The 7,233-nt window shown below is 44.3% G+C and overlaps 1 long non-coding RNA gene across 1 annotated transcript; it reads right to left on the minus strand.

Annotated features, from left to right (window-relative positions):
- Window positions 1-351: 351 nt before the first annotated feature.
- Window positions 352-1,053, minus strand: LOC136751750 (uncharacterized). The gene is made up of 3 exons (XR_010817053.1): window positions 907-1,053; window positions 627-688; window positions 352-486 (listed from the first exon to the last, which is right to left on the minus strand). It is a non-coding gene; the product is annotated as an uncharacterized LOC136751750 (long non-coding RNA).
- Window positions 1,054-7,233: the final 6,180 nt, after the last annotated feature.

The following is a 7,233-nucleotide window of genomic DNA, read 5'->3' on the forward strand; positions in this document are numbered from 1 at the left end:
CCAACACTCTCAGCAAGGCGGTAAAAGAGCCAGGCTGCCCAGAGCTCATCTGTAGGGCGTGGCAGTGGTGCACCAATCACACTGCTTTATAAAATAAATATATTAGAGATGGACCATCATTGAGCCCAATTAGAATAACAGTTCATAATAGGTCAAGCACCACAGGGGTCAAATGAAGACAGATTCTCAGAAGGCTGATATTTATACCAGGATTTCAGGCCATCTAGGGGTACGATAATCCCATTAGTAGAGGAGAGGGGCTTGTTTTAAATTAGTCTTAGGTTCTGCATGTCTGAAGGAGTTCCTTTCTTGACACACAGAGACATCGAAAGTGTCTGCAGCACTGAGGGACGGCTGTCATTTTCTGTGGTGATATCTGATGTCAGTGTAGACCACCCCATCCACCTGCTCTCGCTCTCTCCTCCTCTGCTTGTGCTTCCTTCCTCTCTGACCGAGCTCCACGGTCGTATAGGTCACCTCAGCGTCCTGCAGCAGAGAAAACAAAGACCAGCTCAGACTCTTCATCCTGTGTTTCAACAGCTGTGCAAGTGTGTGACACACGGTGGACAAATAGTGCACACAGACACACGGGCTTTGACGTGGTCAGTGACATTGTACAGTGTTACCTGACTGCTTGTGGTCTCAGCGGATGTGGGGAGGGAGAAATCTTCTGCTGCCTGACAAAGATCTAGAGAGAGAGAGAGAGAGAGAGAGAGAGAGAGAAAGAGAGAGAGAGAGAGAGGCAGGCAGTAAGGCTAAGTCTGTGTAATAGTTTTTCTACCCTGCCCTCTTCAGGTAAATTTTAAACTAGCAAACAGGAAGCCATTAGAAAGTTGTAACAGATCATCACACAGGTCCCCATGTTCGTCTGCTCAACAGCCACGATGGCTGAGACAACGAGCTCACCTGCACGCCGGGCAGCCCTGTGCCGAGACCACACCCTGAAGGCCAGGACAGCAAGGAGCGCGAGAGACACCAAGCCCAGCCCGGCCAGCGCCCACACAACCACAACACCAGCACCGGCCAACCAGGATCCTGCTGCTCCAGCGCAAAGTTTCAATCAGACTCGTGTTTAGGAAAACAAATCATTATATGACCTGCTTTATTTCTATTGTTTTCTCATTGATTCTTTATGCTTAGTTACAGTAATTACACTTAGTTAGTCTAATAAGAAACTGTCCATCTGTGTCTTATCTTATACCATGGTAAATCTGCATGGTAACTAGGCAGTTTTCCTCTGGCTGTACAGTACCATGCATCTACTTTGCCAGGGTTTTCAGTAGTGAGTATCATGGTTTACTATCCTGTACTTCTCTACCTTTACCATGATTTCACTTTGCTTCCCTTTATTTTACTACGGCTGCAGCAGACAGCATTAATAAGGGTTTGTCAGAAAATGAAGCTGATAAAACTGTTCTCCTTCATTTAGAACATCTGAGATTCGTCAGATGAAAGTTGATATCATGAATTTATATAGTATATGTGCATATACGTATTTACATTATAAGATATCATAAAATATAATTCACAAAAACTGTAACTGCTATATTGTTATACAAGTTGCAACTGTGGATTGAATAAGGATTTCTCAGCTCAGCTCAGACTCGGATGTCTGTGGCTGTGCAAGAAATCAAAGAAGAAAAGTGATACTTTTTTTGAAAAACCTCAAACATTTGGAATGTTTCATAAAGTAGCTTAAAAAATTGCAGTGGAGCAAGAATATTTAAGGTAGCCAACCTGCAAACTCCAGCCGGGTCCAATTGCCCTAACAGGATCTGCCCACATGTGGCCACAGCACAGTAGTAAGTCCCAGCGTCAGAGGAGCGGAGGTTCCTCTTGGGGAGCTCATAGACACAGCCCTGTGCAGGAAGCCCAGGCCCAGAGCTGCTCTCACACGGATTACTCCTGTTCCCATGGGTGTAAATGAGTCCTGGAAGGGCTTCTCCTGAGCCATGCCTGAACCAATGAACACTGTGCTCTCCTGCACAGGTCTCAGTGTGTATTGTACACTGCAGAGTCACACTATCTCCTGGCTGGACGGGGACAGACACCGGCTGCTGCTCCACTCTCCTGCTGACGGACCCTGAGACTGAATCAGTAAAGTATGGGTTGGTAATTTTTACACATTTCTACAATCTGTAACACTCTATTTAGCTGGATTTTAGACTTTTCATCTTTATGAATTTAGTTTTGCCTCAGATTCATGGTTGAAAACCTGGATGATGGTTATTATCGTGAGATTGAAATCTTAATTATACAGAATAAATGGACCTGCACTGCAACCTGCCCAAACATGTACAGAGTTAGAAACACGTATTCTCTACACTCAACAGAGGCCGTTGCAGCATTGCTCAATGGTCTTACCTTTCAGTAACAGCAGAGTCCCATTCCCACAAGCCACCCGTCGGTACATGAAGGCTGCACAGTAATACACGGCCACGTCTGAAGAGCGAATGTGCGAAATCTGGAGGTCGAAGCTTTTGCTCGTGTTCTGCACTGTGAAGCAACCGTCTTTAAACTCATCCTGGAGCTCCATCTCCTGTGAGTACTTAGACAGCGTCGCTATGTATCTGGGCATCTGGCCGACGTCCTGCTTCAGCCAAGCCAGTGTCATTGGATGGGTCTTGAAGACGGAGCAGTGCAGAGTGACCGAGTCTCTGAGCTGCGCAGTCACTGAGAGCTGGGGCTGAGAGACCACATCTGTGAGAAGCACACCTGGGAGACACAGGACACCCACAGCACTGCACCATAATCTGCAGCTCTTTATGGGAGGCTGTGCATGAACCCACACAACAGAAATACAACTCTGGGGACGCCAGAGGGGTGGACCCACGTGCGGGGCACAGGGGAGAGTCAGGAGGGGCAAGAAGTCCAAGCCAGTAAACAGATACAATCAGGCTGAGACAGAGTTTGTAGTCAGGAAACAGGCTGGGGGGTCAAGCGATTAGACAAACAGGTCTGGAGAATCCAAGAATCAGTAGTCAGTAAGGAAAACACAGGACTGGTATACAAAGAGGCAAACACTGGGAGTGAATGCTCAGAAATTTAACACCAGGCAAAACAAAACTTCACAGCATATGAGTGCAACAAAGTGATATATACATACATATTAGGGTCAGAGGAAGGCAGTTGTCAGTGGCTGTAAGTGCTGGACCAACGAGAGACTGGGGTTGCTGGAACATGGTGGTGAATAATGGAATGTTTGGGATGCTGTTTAGAATTCGGGAGATAGTGGGGGGAATATATGACAGATAGAGAGATACATTGATTTAATCAGGTAATATTCTGCATGCTAAAAGAGCAGTGAATAGTTTTGGCTCACCTGTGTTGCTCTGTAACTCATTCCCCAGCAGCAGCAGCTCTCCACAGACCTGCACCATGGGGGCCAGGGCTGCATTGCTGTCTCCGGGGGCTCTGTATGCACACTGCCTGTCGGAGCGCTCTGTCTGGGCACTGGAGAGCCTCCCTGTGGGACTGTGTCGGTCCGTGTACACGATTCCTAACAGGGCGTCTCCAGACCCATCCCCCACCCAGAACACGCTGGAGGACTCTGCTTGTGTGAAGCCGTACAGTCTAACCGGCAGGTTGGGATGGACCCTGGACTGCCAGGACTCAGAAAGAAGTGCTAGCCCTATTGTGCCAATGTCATCTCCTTTAAAAAATCATAACAATATATATTTTTAGATTGTGTTCATTATCAGCAGCAATTTTAGAAAAAAGTCTAGTTTCAGAAGATTTTGTAAAATTTGCGAGACACATTTTTGCAGTTGGCTTATTTTGTATTATGTTTAAAAGATTATTAATATGTACTTTATAAAGCATTGATGCATTATAAATTAGTTATAACCCAGTTATAGAAATACATGGAAAGTCAAACTGGTAGCTACAAACTGTCCCTCTTATAAATCATATATAATCTAAAAATGTACAATAATGTATTAGGGATGTGTCAAAGCAGTAGTGAAGTTTGCTTTATGACCTGTTCATAAATTATTTGAAACTGTCCATTTGACCTTGTGAACATTGCAAGCATTTCTATAACTGCTATGCATGATTAATGCTTTATAAAGTATATATTAATCATATATTACATATTTATAAATCATGAATAAAACATTAAGCATCTTATTATAAATTGTTACCATATAAAGATTGTCACTTATATTGTCATACAATCCGTTCTACGACTCCTGACTTCCGATTAACTGTTTTATTTTTTTTTAATTGCAGAAATATGTTCAAGTGAAGGATCATCCTAAAAAGAATTACCTTACTCTATATACATTCATTGTCTTTTGCTAGTTATTAATATCTCCATTGATATCTTGCTTTTCAGAAAAACAAGTGCATTGTGTTCTGGGGCAAGAAGCTTCAAAAATTAATAAACAGGAATAATCAGAAACAGATATTTTCTTGCTGAATGTATTACAGTAAAATATATCAAAATGTCTATTTTGTGATTACATGTCTTTATATGGGAATTTTCAAATGGTCACTGTAGACCAAAATGCCTTTCTTTTATTCTGAAAGCACTGTATTTTTTAAATAAAAAAGAGACAGTATACATCAGAAAAAAAGCATGTTCTCTATATTTATTTCCCTGTTAAACATAGTTTTAGTAAAACTATATGAATGTATTGTATATTTAAAAACTAAACTTTTAATATGCTGCAAACACTATACATTCAGCAATATTGGAAGCAAATCTGCTGTTTCATTCTCAATCCATTTAAAATATTTTCACATTAAAAAAAAATACCTTTAATGGCCAACAAAGTTCTGTTTCTGAACATAACCATGTCGGTGGAGGTTACAGCTCCACACAAATAGATCCCGGCATCAGATGAGGCGATGTCTGTAATGTGCAGAAGCAGCGTGCCGTCTCTGCTCCCCACTGTGAAGCGTTTCTTCAGCAGGTCTGTAGTGTGTATGACCTCTCCCGAGGCGTGGAACAGTCCCAGTAGCAAAGTCATTGGCTTCCCAAAGTCTTGCTTCAGCCACACGTGAGCCGGGCTGCCCCGGGCCGCGCTGCACTGCAGAGACACAGAGTCCCCGAGCGAGGCAGTGAGAGAGAGCGCAGGCTGCAGCAGCCGGGACACCATCACACCTGCAACACATACATTATATTATATATTTTGTTATGTTTAAATTGGAAAGAATAAGTTAGCAGATTATCAACAGTACAAATCTCAAAGGTTCTGTGCTCCAGTACATAGACATAGACATAGACACATGCATGTCATTTTCTGAGACAAAACACTGTAGTTTGAATTTACAAGTAAAAGAAAATCCTTGAAATTAAACTCTTGATGCTGCATGTCTGTGTGTGTTTGTTCCTGTAAAAAGCAAAACAAGATCGCATTTCAAACACAAGTCAGGGTGCACTTACACAACCTGCAGAAAATCATAGACGAGCAGTGTCTTCTCATCATGAGTGTCTGACATGAACACAGACAGATCTGTGTGATATAAGAGCGTCTATAGGTCTCAGAGTGAGAGACATGGGCAGCAGAGAATCAGCTGCAAGAAGCATCCTGTAGTCTACAGACAACTCTAGACATGTGGTTATTTAATTCTCTAAAGCACTTCAATTGGCAGGTAGACAGGAATTTCTCAAACAAATCTCAATTAGCGAAAGTTTGGAAACAAAGCACTGACTGCAGCGTTAGCAGTAATGTCTGTCTCTGGACATGAAACAAATGAATGATAGAGATGGCAATTAAATTCAAGTTCAGCTGGAACAGAAATCACAAGACAGAGGCAGACAGACAGACAGATTGGTAGATAGACTGATAGACAGATTCTTCTGAATTCCTATAACATATAACCATTGTTACAGCACAGGGGGACGAAGACAACATACATGACTCTTCTCACACGGCAGGAACACAGTGCAGAAACAGCCAGGGGTCCGATGGAGCATCTGTCACTGGTACCCCTGACCTGGGCCTGACCACAGCTCAGAAACAGCTGTTGCTCAAAAAGCTGAGGAAACGTGCAGGCTGTTGTTATCTGTATTCAACACAATGTGCTTGTAGGAAACATAAAAAAACATAAGAGCTTTGTGTAACGATCCATGGAAACAGGTCCATCTACAGCCCAGTGTGTTTTATTAGAAACAGAAGCATTGTCCAAACCAGTCTGTCTGACTGGTTCAGGAGCGTCCAATCCCAGCCCATCAGGATGTCACAGTCTTCCAGGTTGTCCCTCAAGTACCTGATCAGATCGTTTGCTCAACTGGAATTTAATAAACTTCATATTTGATTTAATAATGTAAGACCCCATGCGACTGAAGGCAACTTTGCTTAATAGAAATATTAATTATAGTATAGTATGGTTTAGCCCAGCCCTGCCCAGTCCAGGACAGCAATGAACAGAGACACAGAGCCGAGGCCGGGCCTGTCTGCTCCCTGCTGTGTGGGTCACAGTGCTGGACTGGAGTGACGTGTGAACTGTGCTGTCCGGTCCGACAACAATTTAACTAGAAGAAACTAAACTGGACAGTGTTTTATATCATTTATTTGTATTTTGTATAAAAAAAATGAGTGATTGCTTTACATCAGTAAATATGTGCCTGTGGACAGGGCCTCACTGACTCAGATTAAAAAGACATTCACACAGGAAACAAAATCAGACTAAACCAGCAGAGCACCCAGCACCTACACTCACACCCACACTGACACTCACACCCAGCACCTACACTCACACCCACACTCACAATCACACCCACACTCACACCCAGCACCTATACTCACACCCACACTGACACTCACACCCAGCACCTACACTCACACCCACACTCACACCCAGCACCTACACTCACACCCACACCCACACCCAACACCTACACTCACACTCACACCCACACTCACACCCAGCACCCACACCCAAAACCCAGCACCTACACTCACACCCACACTCACACCCACACTCACACCCAGCACCTACACTCACACCCACACTCACACTCACACCCACACCCAGCACCCACACCCAGCACCCAGCACCTACACTCACACCCACACTCACACTCACACACACACCCAGCACCCACAGTCACACACACACCCAGCACCCAGCACCTACACTCACACCCACACTCACACTCACACCCAGCACCCACACCCACACCCAGCACCTACACTCACACCCAGCACCCACACTCACACTCACACCCAGCACCCACACCCAGCACCTACACTCACACCTACACCCAGCACCTACACTCACACC

The sequence above is a fragment of the Amia ocellicauda genome, chromosome 6 (assembly GCF_036373705.1).
Source record: "Amia ocellicauda isolate fAmiCal2 chromosome 6, fAmiCal2.hap1, whole genome shotgun sequence".
Classification (NCBI taxonomy): Eukaryota; Metazoa; Chordata; class Actinopteri; order Amiiformes; family Amiidae; genus Amia; species Amia ocellicauda.